At 40.8% G+C, this 19,655-nt stretch overlaps 1 pseudogene; it reads right to left on the bottom strand.

Moving 5' to 3' along the window:
• LOC113155478 overlaps positions 1–19,655 on the bottom strand; it is an 84,324-nt pseudogene that overhangs the window by 41,039 nt on the left and 23,630 nt on the right.

Below are 19,655 nucleotides of genomic sequence, written 5' to 3'. Positions count from 1 at the left end.
GAGAAAGAAACGGAGACAGAAAGGAGGAGGGTTGTAGTCGCAGTAGTGGCAATAGAGCCTGTGGTTGTTCTGGCTGTAGTGTGATTAACACCAGGGTCACAGCCAGAGGCCGCAGCTTGAAACACACAGGCACACAACACACAAACACGTAAACACACCGACACACACAGACACACTCTCCCAGAGGCCCTCTCTGGCTCTCCCTCTGACACTATTTGGCACCAGCCATTTATGAGGAAACAAAACACACCTCGAGACAGCTTGTACTGGAAGAGATGAATTACTGCAGCTACTGTAAAGTCAAGTCATGGGATGGATACGTGCCTACAGTAACCTACCTTCAAGGGGTGTTTCTCAAGCCGTGGGCAGGGGGCTAAAAATGGGTCGCATCTTTTTTATAGCCATATTTTGTTTAATGAGCCATAAGTTCCTGAGATAATTTTTATGTTTTATACTCTTCAACATGAACTAATTTTAGGATTTTTTAAAGCATCTGAATATTTTCCACTTAAAATTTGGTAACTTTCAACTCATATAGGGTTGAATTGCATTTTTTTTTTTTGTGTCTTTGCACGTCACAAAACAAACTACAGTACAAAGGCAATTCTTTGCAACATTATTCAATTTCAAGTCGCAATTCCATTTCCACGTTATCATTCAGCCTCTGATGGAACTGTTACTTCTAGTGCAATGATTTCTGTCTGATAGCTTTATTAGTTTGCTGGAGGAACAATCATTGTATTCTGCAATGAAGATGAAATCGCTTTCTTTATTGCTCTTAGAAAATGATTTTACATGCTGCCCTAATCACATCGTGCTAGATGTGATGGTGTCCTGGGATAGGTTATTTTCACACCTGCAAGCCAGATCTCTATGAGCAACACAGGGTAAGTAGAAAACAATTATGAAGAATGTCAGGTGAAATTTGCAGTGGTGCTTCTGCTGCGTAATGAAAAGGAGTCACTGAGAGCAGAGTTGTTAGAACAACAAATAAAATCTAAATAGAGGGAAAAGGTAAAAATTAACATTTTGTGGTTATCAACTGGTCAGTTAAGCTCAGTGCACACTAATCAGAAATAGAAGTTTTAAGCTCAGCTAACCAGTTGCTGCCTCCAGCATTATACTTTGCTTTCAGACATCTGTTTATATTCTAGGCTGAAGAAGTTTTCCAGTATTAGTTTAAAAATACTAACAGGTCACAGTCGATTAATGGTTACAGTTTATGTTTCTTTCTTTCTCCTGGCCACATGTTGCAGTGTCCTTGGATAAGACACTGAAACGCCATGGTAGCACCAGCAGATATGTGCTGCTGTCCAACGAACAAATCTTCAAGGACAATAATAAAATATGTTTTTATCAAATCTGTTGAAAGCAACCTTATTCCAGCATCCACAAGCTTAAAGTGTTTTAAATGCCTGTATCCATGTGTACGCATTTTATTTATGGTCCCTGCTCTGATGGTCATTAAATATTTTAGATGACAGAAGACGATAAAAGTTCTCAAATGTTGGGAAATAAAGTAAAATGCAGTGTTTTAATACAGATTCCCAACCATCCATTTTCTAAACCGCTCGTCACGGTTAAGGGTCATGGGAGTGTTGTTCCAGCTGTCATTGGGGGCGAGGCAGGGTACACCCCTGGACCCTGGACAGGTCACCAGTCCATCACAGACCTATGGGTATTTTAGAGTCATTTAACCTTTCTTTCAAGGTGGGAGAAAGCCGGAGTACACGGAGAGAACCGACCCAGACACAGGGAAAACATGCAAACTGCACACAGACAGGCACCCTGCCGACCCGTGGATTCAAACCACAAGGCCACAGCGCTAACCACTACACCACTGTGCCACCTTTTAGAGATTCCCAATAAATGTAATGTAGAGCTCTTTCTGAAATTCATAACGTGCTCTGTGTGAACATACAAGAAGTTGACATATGAGAAAAAGGGGAGGTTTGTAAGAGAAGGGCGAGCTCTGTTTGCTTTCCTGAGGCTTTGAGGTCATTAATCATAGTGGTCAAATCTACAGCAAAACAATTGGGCAAAGGAAAACACAGACGGGGGGGGCGGTGGTGGGGGTAGGGTGAAGGTGAGAGGGAGATGGAAAGCTACAGTACAGTGAGATAGAGGAGAGGGGAGTCGTGCAGAGAGAGGGAACGAAGGGGTGAAATTTTAAGCTAGATTGAAGCTTGAGAAAGAAAAGTGATGAGGCCTGTACAACTGAAGCACTTGACACCAGGCTCCTGTTTGCATACTGTAGCAGAAATGCAAATACAAGAGAGAGAGATGAGAGAGAGGGAGAGAGAGAGAGAGAGAGAGAGAGAGAGAGAGAAAATAAAGTGGGAGAGATGCTATAAATAGTTGTGTGTTTGTGTAGAGCCAAACCAATGTCAGTTTGATGCAGGAAGTGCACCACTGTCATAGAGGTTAGAGAACAACTGTTGAGTTGAGCACAGCACATCAGAAATGCAGCTTTCTTTTTTAACCATCCATTTTAGCCTTTCCATAAAAAATAAGCTCCCCTAACAAAATTAAATCATAAAACTTTTTTTTTTTAACTGGAAAAAAATTGGACCAAAATACATTTCTGATCTGCTGCGTCACGAACTGTAGGTTTTCTACTTTGTTTGTCTATTCATCTAACTATGTCTTTGTATGTTAAAGTGTTCTAAATATCTGGGGTTTTTGGGTTTAGTGTGTACTTTTGCAAGGGCATTTGTAGTATTTGTAGTTGGGAAGATAGATTTGAAAGCTGCTTCTGTCTATGTAGTATAGTACTGTTAAATCTTTAAACATAACAGATCAGTGTTAAATATCAGCTTAAGTCTTAGTTAAGGTGCCTGAAGATGTTGGAACATGATCACATTAATTAATTTAGCTAATGTGCTGAACGAACCATAGTGCATACAGCTTGTACCCAGCACTTTCACTTCATCACTTGCTACCTTGTATTTTTGAGAAGAGGCTGTGGATCAGTTAGTAGAATGATCTCCCATCGACTCTAGTGGCTGCGGGTTAAGGCACAACTCCTTCGGGCCATATGTCAAAGTGTCCCTGGATATCAAAGACTCTGAACCCAAGCTGTTCAAAGGCCAGAGCACTCTGAGTGCCGGTCTCAAGACCGGTGAAAATTGTAGAAGGCTGCGCAAAAAACTTAGCAGCTGGTGTAAAATCCTGAGCCAAATATGAGGACCATGATTTGCTGTGGAGACCCTCATGGGATAAGTCGAAGTAAAAGAACCTTGTCTTTTTATTGTAGTTCCATATTGAAATTATCATTATTGTCTTGCTTGGTCCACTAACAGTACCTAAACTTGGCTAGTACTGAATATTGACTGGATATCAATGCTGTCATTTTTCCAAATTTAAATTCTGTATAATATCTGGTCAAAACACAACTCACTCACTAAGGTTATTGGTAAGGAAGTGCACCCCTTCTTCTGAAAAAAGGATTTTCAGATCAGTTCTGTAACAATTCTACATTTCTGCCATGACAGTTATTTTGCATTACCTGCTGCTTCCAACCTGTACTGATTTACACGGGAAGCTTTCCTCATAAGGGCTCTGTGAGCCCAGCTGTGCTTTACTGTGCGTATTGAATACCAAATCACACCACTGGTAACTGCAGCCAGGAATGTTTTAGAAGAAAGATCAGGCAGGACAGACAGAGAGAAGAGGACTTAACCCTCCTCCTAGTCTCTTTTCATGGTTACAACATGCGCCTCCCTATTTCTACCCCAGCGTAACTAATCACATGTCAGTCAATGTGCCGATGGAAAGAGGCAGCAGTCAAAATACCTGTGTCAGGACTGTGTTCATTAGAGCATTCAGTGACTCACTGGCAGGCGGACACACACACACACACAGACGAACACACACATGAATGCACACGCACATACATACAGGCATAAAGCACAGACAGCATGGGGGATGGTGTGCTGTAAGGCAGCTATGGATTGCCTGTTTGTGTGAATATCCTTGCTGCTCCATGTGTATTTCAACTTTATGTGTTCCTTATGTGCATGCGTCTTTGCGTACTATATATATATATATATATATATATATATATATACAGTGTGCATGCATTATGTTCCTGCCTCTGAATGTGTGCACGATGCACGCATGCCTATGTGTTTGTGTAATGTATCCTGTCCAACAATGCGCACATTGATCCCAGCGAGATAAAGATAACAAAGTTAGACCATCCATAATATTTATTTTCCCATAACAGACCTGCTTAGCCACGCCCAGTCATATAACTCCATGCAGATGAAATATGGTCTTCATTACTTTTAAACCTCAACACACAGAAACTAGTGAGGAGAAACAGAATTGCCCTTCTTTCTCGATTGAAAGAGCACGAAATGAATTGGAGCAGCTGAGATTTTTTACATTACCATGACAAATAGAGAGAAACAGGGAGGAGAGATACAGAGAGCAGGGAAGGGAACACACAACGACAGACAGAAAAGGGCAGATCAGACAGAAAGACCAAATTTATGAAAAAAAAAAAAAAACACATCAGTTCAATTTGTGCTCGACTGTAAGCTGTGAGCTGAGAGGAGAAATAAAATAAGGCATTTAGCTGGGGATCATGTTAAACGATGCAAGTGAATGAGTCCCCAGACAAGAGTGTTCCCTCTCTCGCTTATGATGGACTTAATTGCCTCTATCAGCGTTAAGATGTAACATTCATCTCAGGTTTATTGCTCGGCTTTATGGTCTTGTCCATCACACTGAGGGGTTTCAAGAGGAAGGCCACTCCTCATATGACACCTGCAAATAATGACACAGATTACAAAGCAAAAAATGGGAAGGGAAAAATAAAAAAGAGTATATCTATATAGATATATATGTTGCTTTGTTTTTTTAATTTGAATATTTTGAGAGAACTCCGGATGAGCAGATGTGCTATCTGAATAAGTTGGTGAAGCAGAATGGTTTTGATGGTATGCTGGATGGATTACTCGAGGTTTTCTGGCTCTTTCAAAATGCATGGTTCATCAGGCTAAAGGCGCACACATCTCCCCCACCTCTGACCCGCGAAAGCTCTGGGTAGGTGTAGGGTTTCAGATGGCCACACAATCGTACCATTGTGCCCCTGTTAACACAATGAAAACAAAGCTAACACATTGCTGACATTCAACTCCCCCCCCACTCTGTCTAACATTGATGTTCAGCACAACTCAGGTGGAACATAGAAATCAAGCAATATCTGAAAAGAAACCAACACACACTGTGATGCAAAGACAAATGCAGTGGGTTTCATCTCCATATTGCCCAAATCAAAAAGATGTAACATACTGCATACAAAGCTTTATGCTTCTGGAGGAACGCGACATTGACATATGATTTCATTTCTTTAAGATGCGGTTCTAACCTCCTAAAACAGGCTGCTTCTCATCACATGAGGGCTTGAGAACCATGTCTGTGTGTTCCATTAAATCTATTAAATCCACTTGCGTTATATCATAGTGCTTACCACACAATAGAAGTCTTTCAAGGGCAGACCCAGAGAAAGCCAACAAAGGGCCCTCTCTTTCAGGGACTAGTCAAGTAATTCAGAAAGAGCCAAACACGACTTTTGTGTGTGTGAATCTTCCTCTCCACTAGACCCACAAGTAGCAATTTCACCAAGTCAAGAAAAAGACTGTCAGCAAAGAAGACGAGAGCAGGAAAAAAGAGCAGCAGGATACCTGTTTTTTATGCCTTATTTTAAAAGACATCGGGCAAGATAAGTGTTCGTTCCTAAAACAGTGAAAGTCTGGGACAGAAATACACAGTTGTGTTTGTCTGTCTGTCAAACTTAAACCCCCATAAAAAACACTGATATCAAACATAATGGCAAAACCCATGATGGAATTATTGTCAATTGTAATTTTATGAGGAAAAAGCACTAGTTTATTCTAGGTAATTTAGGTTAAATGCAAAGATTGTGAGGACATTACTTCAAAAATATAAGCCACAGTTTGGCATTTATGATGAATTAATGAAAATAATCATTTGCTGCCTACAGCCCTAATTTTACCTGTAGACGGTGCAAAACCAGCATTAAAACATAAAGTTCCTGTAGAAAATCCGTTCCTTCCTTATTTTTAAACATGTTGAAGGCTTTCGATCGCACAGCCTTGAGAGAGGCATAAGCTCCCTGAATACTTTTCTCTACTCGTTCTTTTATGCGTTTGCAGACAATGACACGTATGACCTGCAGATCACACTGCTGCAGGAAAGTACTGTACAGTACAGTAACTTCATCTGTTTAAAAACTGTTTTCCCAGGAAACCATCTTGGTGTGCATAAGTACAGTAATTTAAAAACACACTACCAGGAAAAAAAAAATCTTTCTGTATTTGGGACCTCACCATGTATTTAAATCTAAATGCAGCATCCAGCACAGTCTACTTTTGTCAATAGGGCTCAAAAAAAATTCCCTGTTCTTTCATTTAGTGCCATGCTGATTCCACATCCAGCCTCTGCCACTAGCATCCAGGCTGAATTTTCTATTACCAATCTAATTGCACATTCCACCCTGACAAGAGCTCATTAAACCTTAATTATACACATGTTGTTTTCTACAAACATCTCCATTTGGGTCTCTCTGCCTTGTAATTGTTCAGCAGGGACAACCAGTTGAGATTTTGCAGACTGAGAGTGAATGAGAGAGAACAGGAAAGAGAGAGGGGGAGAAAGAGAGGTAAAGGGAAAGAGGGTGGTGTAGAGGGGGGGTGGGGTAGGGTGGGGTGGGGTGGGGGTAGGGATACCAGAGAGAGAAAAAGAGAGAGAGAGGAGTGTCTGGAAGTAGGTCATGTCTCTCCATAAACAAGGCATGGTTTCTAAAATAATATACCCATCCAGTGGAAGTAATGCCAAACAACTGAGCGAATGTGGAGCTCATGTAATATTTACAGAGCACTAATACATAGATGGCAGGTCTTTTTCTCAGCACCCCACCCCCCTTTCCTCCCTTCCACCCTCCTTTCTCTTTTTCATCTGTATTTTTTTTTTTATTATTTTCTTGCCATTTGAATTTCAGAGAAAGCCAACTACATTGATATATATGGCAGGGTGGGGGGATCGTGTGGTGTTAAGATGTTAAGTTTCTCTTACTTTCTCCCTTCTTTTCTGCTTCTGCTATCTGTTTTCTAGCCCCCTCTCTCTTTCTCCTCTTCCTCTCTCCATCTTTCTCTCCACATTTGCTTTGGCTGTGATGTTTTTTCACACATTTGTTACATTTTAGCGAGCGAAAGTGGGCCTTAATCCAGACTCTTTGAGGCATGGGTGATGATATTACTGTGGAGAATCGGCCTTTTAAAGACTTCTTTAAACTCCAGCTGGTGCTGTAAGGTCACCGAGCACTTGTTCGACGTCGGTCCCAGCGTGATGCTTCTGGGCTTCAGGACTAACTGGCTGTGTCGACTCCAGTCCAGGCTTTCTGGGCTTTGGCAGAGCCTGGCAATGATGCAAGAGGGAAAAGACTGTAAAGGAGAACCCCTTCAGCATGCTTGAAAGTCCTGTGAGAAAAATGGTGTCTGCTGATGCATGTTTGCTGCTCTTCAGAAGCGGACCGGCTTAGTCAACTTAAAGCAGATGACCGAGTACAGATGCTTACTGTGCACATGATTTAGTTTAAACGTTGAAGCTGAAACATATACAGAAAGTGTGGTGTCTGGTGTAATGCATATCAGTAAAGCCCAGATAATGCATGCGTACATCCATCTCACACCGGTATCGAAAATCACCCTTCTTCATTAATCTCATATCGCTTTCCGCCATGTGGCCCAACCCTGCAACAATTATTAGTTGAGGCTGTTAACAAATTTCAAGTGTTAATGTGTATTTATACTGTATTAGTGTGGGATATGTTCGTGACACCTTATCAGATGCTGACAATCTGTTATGGCATGAAATGAAATGTCTGTCACAGTCACCGCAACCCAAAATGCATTAAGTGTCCATGCTGAACCTCTCAGTCATTGCTGGGGACTTCAGCAGCCTGTCACTTACTGTATGCATCACTGATATTCAGCCAGCAGCAGGAAATAAACAGCCTGCAAACACATCACTCCCATCACTTTGCTATATTACAATTATCCTGGCAATGTTTTTGTTTTACAGCAGACATTTGTTTTGTGCCTCTGTTTTGTTTGATTATTCAATTGGTTAGTTAAATATTCCAGTCTTAGCACAATTACAGTGGAACATCATTCAATCCTCGCCAACATCAAACGCTCTCGCCGTACAGTGTGATGTGAGCCATGTCAAGATAAACAAACATGACATATTAAACAGGAAAATGAGTCACTCTTATTATCCCACCAAAATAAATCTGGAAAGCACTAATTATAACAACCTGTGCCTGATCCTGACTGATTCACCCCTGCTCTGTGGCTGTGTGTATGTACAGTGTATGTGTGTGTGTTTGTGTATGCGTGTCTGTCACATTCTTCTCCTGCTGCTGCCTTAATAGGCAGTCTCTTAGATATTCGCTACAGAATAGCGCTCATGCAATATTAATATCACACCAAAATATGGAAGCTGGAGCCCCCACTCCATCTCTCACTCTCTACATAATTGACTATGCAAGGCTCCAAATCAGCTTGGAAAAAAGTAGAGAGAGCGAGCGAGCGAGAGAGAGACAAAGCAGGAGAAAGAGAAAGAGAGAGAAACATGGAGAAACCAAGGAAAAGAGGCAGAGAGAGACAGAGGAGTCCTGAAATGATCCTGTCATCTCGGCGCTATAGCAGATTCTGAACCTTCACCCTATGTATCACTGTCAAGGCACTGGAGCTAAAACAACAACAACAATAACAACAACTACAATGTTAGCTCGGTTTGACTCCCTGCAACGAATACACTGATGCTTATCCAACCTGAGCTAAAACAAACCTCTGAGGATCATTGTGCATCACCTACAGTCATTATTTTCCATGTCATTGTATAGATTTCTGTAGTTCCATTACAAATAAAACAGATTGATGACAAAACTGAATTCACGCACTGAACCTCGCTGACCCACCAGCGAGCCAGCCATGGCAAACCTATTCTGTTCAGCTTGAAAGGAGGCCGACTTTTGGGGAAATGTCTATAAAATGGTGTGCACAACATCTGGTAGAGTTTCATTTTATGGAACGGTGCAGCCGTGTGGGGAGGTGGGGTTGATTATTTCAACCGGTGTAAACACAAACACACAAAAGCACAAGCACAGTCTGTCCACTCGTCATTACTGTTTTGAAAACAATACCAGCATGCTTTGTACTTCTACTATCGGGATGCCGGCGAACACAGGCACAGTTTTCTGCCGACTTTATGCCCCTACCGTAAAAAAAGGACCACCACTCCTATGTTTCCGTGCCAGGGGCGAATAGCTTAGCTTAGCATAAAGACACAGAGCCAATAGCTACTCTGGTTCTCCCAAAAGTTTGTCATCTGACACATTTAAATATTAGTAATTTTAACCTTTGCTAACCTTTGGCAGACTAACTCCAGACTGCAGCTTCTGAGTGAATGATTACTTTTAATTGCCTATTTAAACCATCTCATTGCCCAGCCATCTGGTATATATTGACTCTGAATGTTGACACTTTATACGTCCACGCCTAATGGACAATATGCAGTGTGTTTTTGTCAGTTTGAGGAAAAACTAACATAAACCACCAAGATAAAGAATACATTATTTTTCTCCTCAAAGCCACTCACCCCTCCATCCATGTACAAGCGAGGAGGGCAAGATCACAGCAGAGTGCTGAGGGTCACGCCCTCTGCAGTAAGCATTTTAAAAAATGAACTGCAGGCATTTAGAGTCATAATAGATGTTGAAAGATAGAAAAGGAAAAGGTTGCGGGGGCAGAGCCGGTGGTTGGGAGGAGGGGGGAGAGGGGAAGGTGGGCAGTGCACCTTGACAGGAAACATAGAGGTGAAGAGCAGGAGTTGGAGGTTAGTTTGACAGAGAAGAAGAAAAGAAGTGGTGTGTGTGTGTGTGTGTGTGTGTGTGTGTGTGTGTGTGTGTGTGTGTGCATGTGCGGAAGTCCCAAGCCCACTTTTAACTGAACCGAGGGTGGTGAGTGGTGGTGGGGGTGAGGGAGGTGAGGACAGAGATAGAGATCAGGGGAAAATAAAAGGGGTGCGCTGGGGAAGGAAGAGAGGAGGAAGGAGAGGATGGGTGAGAGGAGCAGGAGGCGGGTGGGAGGGAACGGGGGGCAGAGACCTACTGCACCTTGACACTTGCTCTCACCGCAGCACCTGATAAGTGCAATGGAAAAACGTCTGGTTTCCTCCTGCATGTTAAGTGGTTTATATTCTCCTCCTCTCCATGCAGCCTGTAGCTACAGGCTGCTACTGTACTGATGCTACACCCAGGTAATAACAGACAAAAGGAAATGACAAAAAACAAACAAAACAAAAAAAAAAGGCAGAAAATTAAAAGTATTTTCTCATCTGCGTTGTGTTTTTTGATCATTTATAACCTACGTGAGCAATAAAATCTTAAGTTTATCCATCACTTTTAACACGAGCCTCTTCATTTTATAAACAACATCTACATAGAGATTTAGATGCAGAGTTTAATTGGCAAAACAGAGGATCAGATGCAAGTGGATATACATCTTTACTACCTCACGCATGTCCTGACAAGGAACTCATTCCCATGATTTGTAAGTGGGTCTGTCCACAGAACACCATTAACAATATTCACTTTAGATAACATATGATTCCAGGCCCTGGGAGAGGATGGGTTTCTTAGAAATGCTTTGTTAGCACTCTCCCCCCTTGATAAATGATTTAGGACATGTGGCCTGAGACATCAATACAATCTCTGTTGTAATTAAAAAAGGTGCGCACCAACAATATTACACAGCTTTTGCTTTGTCTGTCTTCTGTCTCTCCCTCTCTCCCTCACTCACCCACTCTTCCTCTCATTGAGCCCTGGAGCAGTGAAGAGATAATTCAAAAAGCACTTGCATGGAGTGAAACATGAAAAAGAGAGACATATGAAATTAAATTCTCTTTTTGCCCTATTGTTCTTTCATTTTCTCTCCTTTGTTACATAAATGCATAAATGCATAAAAGCAAGGCAAGCTAGATTCTAATTATGATTTTCACAATACTAAAAGATTTCTTTTTTTTTTTTTTTTTTAATGAAAGAAAGGTTTCACAAACAGAGTTGACTTACTGTTCCAGCACTTTGTCAAAGTCAAAGTACAGCAAGTGCTGCATCACGAAACTTCAATAAACGTAATCTTTCTTGTCCTCAATTATATTAATAAATCATTGAAAACTCCGTGAAAATTGAAACTTTGATGTCCCAGTATAGCTGTTTCACAATAAAACCTTCAGAAAAAAAACTGAACATAACCGAAAATGTTTCCTTTTTTTTTTTTTTTTTTACCTAAAACAAGTCACAAGCAGAAAAATGATATCCAGAAACCCACTGCATGCCTTTGTTCTCTGTGAACACAAATACAGTAGGAGGCAGTTGGTTGCCCTATCAGCTGCAGCAACATGCTTATGAGAGAAGCTACCAGGCACATACCACACAAACCACCAAGTCAGATGGGTGCTTTATTGAGAGCTTTGTGGTGACCAGCGAGGTTTTGGGAATGGGGCACTGAGCAGCTCTATTAGAGTGAGCATGGGGAGATGACATGGGCTGAGCAGTAAAATGGTGGCAGACAGCGGGATGTGGGTTTGAGGAATAAAGAAAGAAGTAGTTGAGAGAAGTCTAACTGGATCTAGTTTAGAATTGCTTTGAGTTACGTTATCTCCTGGCCGTGAAGTTCTATCTTTATCAGTTGTTCCTATGCATACACATTCAGTCGCATGAATTCCCAGCTATTACATAATGCAGGTGAGTAGGAGAAACGTACCCAGTAAGAAAGAACTGACCCACAAAATACAAAAACAAAAAAAAAAAGAAGAAGTCTGCACTGCTTCTGATGTGCCACTCTCAGAGTCCAGTGTCTGGACTGTGCTGTTGTGAAAACGGCATAAGAGCTTCTTTTGTTGACATGTGAGTATGAAAGAAACAAAGGGGTGAGGGAGCAAGGGTGAGTGGGGCGGCGGGGGGGTGGAGAAAGGATGGAAGAGATGAGTCTTACCCCAGTAGAGGGCAGTCTCTTGCCGTCAGGGTTTGGGCGCATGGGCAGGGAACTGTAGAGTCTCACACCTCGATCTGCAGCGCTGTATCTGCTCTGGAAGAGGGGAGAGAGAGACAAAGAGAGATTTTAAGTATGTTTTTTTAAACACAAAACAAAAACTTCATTACATTAAAATAAATATTCCGATGTGCAGTTATTTAAAATCAGTTCAGCCTCAGAGTTACAGTGCTTGAGTTTTAGTTTCCTATGCCAAGTGCAGGGATCATGCATAACATGTTTGTTTTTATGGTTCCCATTTTGTTTTGGTTGTTAGCTTTATGAATTTCTGCCAAGTGACAAAGGCTGCGCACGAGCTGCCGTGTTGAATCACCTCACCTTATCCATTTATTACGTGATGTCCCGCACATTATAATAACTGGATAAGGATGGCTCACCAGAGGCACTAATGGAACTAAGCTGTTGTGTTTGGTAGCCACGGTTTGTGCACGCCATTATACTCTGACTCTTTCTATACATTACACAGATAGTAATTAGAGTGTAGTGGGTTCCAAGCCTGCCAGCTCCTCCCTGTTGTTCCCAACGTGAGATTCAGCTGTATAACACAACCTGAAGGAAAAGCACATAGTAGCTGGGAAGCTAATGAGTCGCAACAAGTCGCCCTTGCCAGTGAAAGATAGTGCAGCTCAGTGGGGTTCACACTGTGGCCCGCAGCCACAGCGGGGGTAACTCCTAGAATTCACTTCAAATCTCACTTTCTCCATCTCACTCCTTATCTCTTTCTCCCTCCTCACTTCACTCGCAAGTTTACACATTTCACTTCACTGCTTCACCTCCGTGATTCCTCGATATTGTGCTGTTGTCACGTTGACATCGCTCTTAATTAACATTTGGTCACGTGATTTGTACAACTCTACTAACCTTTCTCTCTCTCTGTGGTATCTGCTGTTAAAATAAACACTGAACCTGGTGAAGCAGAAACTGAATTGAATGAATTTATATTTGAAAATGACTAAGACTCCTGCCTGCAATGCATATTACTTAATGAGTATGACACACTTGATCCACGCAGTCTGCTAATGAGGATGCGTTGTAGATTATTGAAGGACGAAAAAGCACAGCACAGCAATCTATCATAACTATCACATTATCTTTCTCTCACTCTTAATCTTTTACTGGTTTTCCTCTGTCTCTCTTTCTTCTTTGTGGCATTCAATCAGTCGCTTCACCAAACGTACAAACACTCACACAGAATACACCCAGACACAGAAGCAATCACACAGACACAAATGCATTCAAGGGCAGGGCTTGAAAAGCAGTCAGACATGCAGTATTTGACTATATTTAACAACTAAGAGCTAGAATACATCCCTGAACCTCCTAAATCTGACCTCGGTTCATCACAAGAGCAGATGAACATGAACAGTGCACATGGAGATAGCAGGGCTCAGCTTTTAGAGTGAAAATGCAATAAACACACCTTTGCAGATTGTGTTTATGAGCCTAAATGCATAGTGACTGCACGTAGTGAAACCCACAAAGCGATGTATGCAGAGGCTTACATAACATATCATGCATGAAACATATTCAAGAAATATCAGGCTCAAAGAGCAGGATTTATACCCTGTAAGCAGTGTGCTGAGCGTCATACTGTATGTATTAACACTACGCCGATCTATTGGTGTAGGCCTATCGCAGACTGTATACAGTGCAGGCTATCCCCTGAGGCCAAGAGAGACTACTTGCTGTGTAAGGTTTTGATTTCCTGTGCTCATTATGAAAGGTGAAAACAGATGAGTAGACAGCAGTGGCCATCTTGTCGATATGGTTCGCATAATGATGACACAGCGTTATTAAAAAGAACTCTCATCCACAACGTTCTTCAGCACCACACAACCAGCGCTTTAAAAAGCAGTAAAGCAGCCAATTTAGTGTTTTGAAACATACTAAAATGCACAAACAGAATATCTTTCCCATATTCAAAATACACTTTCTTAAAAAAATTTATAGATTAATATAGAACTCTTGTAGGTAACACAATCCAGTATGTTGGGTCACACATGTCTTTTTCTTTCTACCTGGCAGAGGAGCTACTGTACTGCATCTCTCAATGCAGACTTTTTTTTTTTCCATGGCTTGTTAGGCTGCTTGCCAGCATTGCAGCTAAATAAATGCCTCACAGAATAGATGCTTTAAGCCAGCAAAGGAGCTACAGTAAGTGAATGTTTGATATTTCTCCAGTGTGCCAGGCTAATCTGGCCCTGTGGCATGCCATTACGGGGCTAATAACAGCTGTCTGTGGCCTGGAGGGGACACAAGCAGGCCTGGCTCTGCTAACTGGCCCTGACAGACTCATTAGGAGTGCTGGCACCCCAAACAGCAACAGCCAAACTCCTCACATTTCCTTGCTGGCTCACTACCGTTTGAAAGTGCAACAAGCATTGTTCTCTACACTTGTTCTCTGACACCTTTCTTTAGTTTTTTAGTCCTCACTTCAGACACTCTCACCCTTTTCACCCCTCTTTCACTTTCTGGCTGACTTCAGGTTTCTGTGATATTTCTACCAACACACATTCTGCCAGCCGTTTACCATTTCTGCTTGACACCATGTTGAGCCTCTTTTTTCTTTTCTTCATACGCACTCACACTTTCATTCAGATCGAAATACTGCTCACAGCACAGTTTCTTTGTTTTTGCCGTGTTACTGTACCCCTCTCCGTGAACAGTAAAGTTAGAATAGGTATGTACATAAATGTATTAACACATAAATAACTCACTCAGTCAAAGTTTCTAACAAACTTTGGTGTGCAGCCACAGGAAGATGCTGCACCACACCAGGAAGAGGCTGGCATCCTCTGAACTTTGTATCAGTAACTGTAGCTGGGCCCGTTTGAGGACAAGAGGGACTTCCCCAGGCAGACAGCAAAAGCAAACATTGTCCTGTCGCTTGGTTGGATCGAGCCAATCAGTACAAGCAGAGCAGGCAGACAATAAACACAAAGAGCCAGTGATGCTTGTGTGGATGTTGAACCATTAACAATAGGGGGAGGGATAAAGGTTGGGCTGTGATATGTTCTCTTGCTCAACTCCAGCCATGTGTCTATTTTTCGTACAGATTTACATGATACTGATGATGCATGTCACAGTTTCACATTGTGTCTGACAGGTCCTGTTAAAAATGCTTGCTAAGTGAGATGATGCAAAGTAAAATGTCTGCCAACACATTATTTCATTGAGGCCAATAGATACGACATCAGCAGGGAGGTATCATCAGAGCAAATCAACTTAACATAATATTGGTATCAACAGAGATTAAAAAAATCAATTCATGCCTGTCTGCAGCTTTTTTACAGTGTATACATATATATATATATATATATATATATACAACACAATTTTTTTTGGTCAATTCAAACATATCTTTAAATATAAAGAGTGTGGAAAGTGTGGAAATCATTATATGTTTTTTATTCAAAGATTTGCTTCAAACCAGCAGTCTCCTAAACTAGCCATTAGATATGAGCGTTGGCGTTGCCTTTTTATAGAGCGGGCTGGCGGGGCACTGTAAAGCCAAAGGCACAGCTGTGGGGGTATAGTTACCTGTAACGTAAGCTGTTGTATGTTATATTATTTACACAGATCTGGACTTAATGGAACACATGTGTGTCTGTAGCCGACATTCTTCCCAGATTAACTGAGAGGCCTGCACACATCAGACTCCACCAACGAGAAGAATGCAAGGCCTAGACCGGCTTATGAGGAAACCCAATCAGTCATCTATGCTATAAAGTACTGCACACAGACAATAATCTATGTACACATACACTGTGTTACTGCGTTATGGAGACAGTGCTCTGCACTGTATGTGCAGTATGCACTCAACAATGCGCACACACCGACAACCGAGAACAATAATACAAAACATTACCCTCATTCCAAAAAGCTGTTTAGTCCTTATGCAGTTAAATTCTCCCTTAAGTGCTTTTGTTCCTGATCTTTCAACTGATAAAAACATTATCCTGTTAATTATGTTGCCTAAACATATTACATAATATCATTCTGATTTCTAGCTGTGATGTTCTAATAACAGTCTAACAGTCAACAGCAGAGCATGAATCACTTTTTCGGTGGTTTTTAGAGACTTAAGTCTGAGACAAAACTAGCTGCATCATGCAACATTGGTTTGCACATTGCATTGTGATGAATCATTTTCCTTCAAAACTATTTTCATACAACCGTGTATTCAATTTGACAACAGAACATGTTAAACAGGCCTCACTGTGGCCGTTTTGATAAGCATCTGCAATGTCACAAATTTTTTTCCCCGTCCAGACTTGCATTAATTATTTGCAAGTTCTTGTATTGATGATGGGAGAGTCGGACCACTGTGTAAAGTCTTTTCCAGCACATCCCAAAGATTCTCAGTGGGGTTAAGGTCTGGACTCTGGACTGAAAAAGAAGTGTCATGCTCCATGAAGCACTCTAAATGAATGAATCCTAGCATTATCATAACTTAGTCATTCAGTATGTTCAGGTAGTCAGTTGACTTCATTCTTTGGACACATAACGTTGCTGAATCTAGACCTGACCAACTGCAGCAACCCCAGATCATAGCACTGCCCCCCCAGGCTTGTACAGTAGACACGAGGTATGATGGGTGCATCACTTCACCCGCCTCTTTCTTCTTTCTTAGGGTTACACAGCTTTTTAGTCCCAATTCGTTGATTTCCAAATACATTGTGCACGGGGAAATTCTCTAATTTTCACTAGTAAACACGGCCACAGTTCTACTGTTTTACTGTCTAATTTTTTTATGATTTGATTTGATTTCATTAATCCTAGTGATTATTCAAGTTTTTCGAGTTTTTCCGACCACATTTCTTCCTCGAAGATGATAGTTCCCCACTATCCTTCCACTTTTTAATATTATCTCCTTAGATGTTTTCTTTGCTTGATTCATGCCAATAATTTGACTCTTCTGAAAAAGAATAACTTGTTTTCAACGACCACAGGATGTGTCTTCAGACATGGTTGATTATGAAATGAGAAGTCACAGACTGCATTAGTTAGAGCTAAATAACGTGTTACCAGCTGAAACATAATCATCCATGTAGTAATTATCAAATGAGAGACTCTCACCTATTTACTTAGTTAAGTCCAGGTGATGATTTTTTAAATTTTTTTTGGATGGTCAGTGTATTTAAACTGTGTTAAACATCTCTGATTTCCATACATGTTGAATTTAGAGTTTAGTTTGGAAAATTGTTTGTATTCCAAAGTCCAAAATCTATTATATGATAATTAATTAATTTGATTTTAAGGCATGTCAACTTTATTAAAGTTAACTTTACTTTGCATGATCCTGGAAAAGATTCAGTGACATATTTAGATAATTAGTTAATTTATCTGTCTGTATCCCTGACACCATCTGTGAGTTCCAGCCTATGGACCTTAAAGACCCTGACAAGAGATGTTTATTTTTAAAGGAGGGACATAAATTATATATCAGAAGCTATAATATATGAAGAGAAACATGCACAAATATTTGACTTAAAAGCCTTTATGAGCCGTTGTGAACCAAATAATAGTACATGTAATATAATGCATCAATCCAATGCATTGATTACTACAGGCTGGAATCTGCAGACTTTAAACGTAAAAACATGTTTAAGCATCTTACACATATTCTGCTTTGATTTTAATAATTGTTTAGTTATTTCTATTTAGTCGAGCATAGATTTTAAATCAGTTTGGTACGCATGTCCTTTAGTTCAGAGTCACACAGATAAGCTGTGTACTTTTATATAACAACATGTGTGTGTGAGAGAGGCAGAAAGAGAGAGAGAGTCAGAGAGAACGAGATGTCAACTAACACATAAGCAGCTCAACCATAACCAGGACACAAACCCAGGGGCTACCTGCCTCAGGCCACTACTGACACTAAACCACTGATCACACCATTGGGAATATCCTGCTAACACCAGTGTTTGAGCAGAGGGTATTTATAGCTGACCGCAGCCTTTCGAGTGACTGTCCACTCAGTCCTACAGTAAACATAGGCCTTTCTCTCCCTCGCTGACATGCTGCCTTTCATTCTGTATATATTTATCTATAATTTGTTCTGCATCAGACCTCATATTTGAATTTGGCAATATTGTGCCTGAATGTCATCTACTGTTGGTGACAGGAAACCTACTTCTAATCATAATTATATCGCCACAGTTCACTTTGACCTTAACCTAAACTTTGGTCTTAACCAGAATGACTTTTACAGTATTGTTTCATGTAAAGAACTGCAGAAGGTGTTGTGCTATTTTTAAGAAACACAGTTAATAGTGAAACTGGGGGTTATGCATCTGCAGCACAGCTTGGGTTTACAACTTTGAGCTAATTTTCGCAAACTTTCATGACACTGTGTTGCACTCTCGTCTCCTCTCTGACTCTCTTTTTCTTTCTAACTTGACTTTGCATGTCAGCCTGCACATACAGAAGTATGTCACTGAAAGCTGATTGTGTATCCACTGGAACAACAATGTAGAGCTTGGCTACACATTTTCAGGTGGGATAGGAAACGCTACAGCACCATTTAAATTGTGCCAAAGCTTATACCAAGAACAACCAGCCGAGTAGATTATTGAGTGGATTAAATGCACTATTTTTAACTCTCCACACAAGAAAGTGGAATCAAAGTTATAGATGTAATTAAAGATTTTTGCTCTGCTCAGTGGAGTACAGTTTGTTGTAGGATTCATCAAAATGCAAAATTAAAAACTAAATTGCCTCGGCTGAAATGAAAGAAAAAGTAATCAAGCTTCGTCTACAGAAAAACTAAATGTAAGAGACAAGCAATCAGTCAATGAATTATGTCTCTTATTTACATCAAAGGCAATTTTAAAGACGCCACAAAGACCTCTACAACACCACACCTCTTGCCAAGGATAACATGCGCTGGAATAACTCCTGGTGATAGAAATTTGCTCGCTCTCTTTTCTGTCACTTTCTCTATCACACACAGCCACACACCTGCCCTTTGTATTACATCTGACACAAAAGCAGGGGAGATGGAGCACATTAATAAAGTGCAGTCTGTGCCCTTGCTCTCTCTGTTACAGAGGGGAGAAAAGAAACTTTTCATTTTCATTTATCAGTTGTTGTTTTTTTTTTCAGAAGCTCTCATCTTTTTTTCTTTATTTGGTGGTTTCCTGAAGGCAAAACAACATAGTGTTACAACAATAAAACTTACAGGCAAAAACTGACAAGCAGAGCCAACACCTCTGCTGTGTGCTGGCCACAACGAGCGTGTTAAATGCAGAAAACAGACGGTTGAAGGATAATTTAGTTAAGACAAAAACAAGGATTTTCTTGTCTTTTCTGCTCTATTTATTTATTTGTTAGAGATGTGCATGCAAAAGGCTAGATTATTTTAATAGAGCCACAAGCTGGGGTGAATTAATTCCTTAACAAAGTGGGATTGCTGAGGAGAGCAGACACTCCCGGATGTCAGGTTGCAATTGTCATCTGATATAATGAGAAATTCTGTTAGTGTAATGAAGAAATACAATGTTCTCA

This window comes from Anabas testudineus, chromosome 5, assembly GCF_900324465.2.
Source record: "Anabas testudineus chromosome 5, fAnaTes1.2, whole genome shotgun sequence".
In the NCBI taxonomy this organism is placed as follows: Eukaryota; Metazoa; Chordata; class Actinopteri; order Anabantiformes; family Anabantidae; genus Anabas; species Anabas testudineus.
The sequence above is the reverse complement of the archived record's forward strand: the minus strand, read 5'-3'. Positions and strand labels throughout refer to the sequence as shown.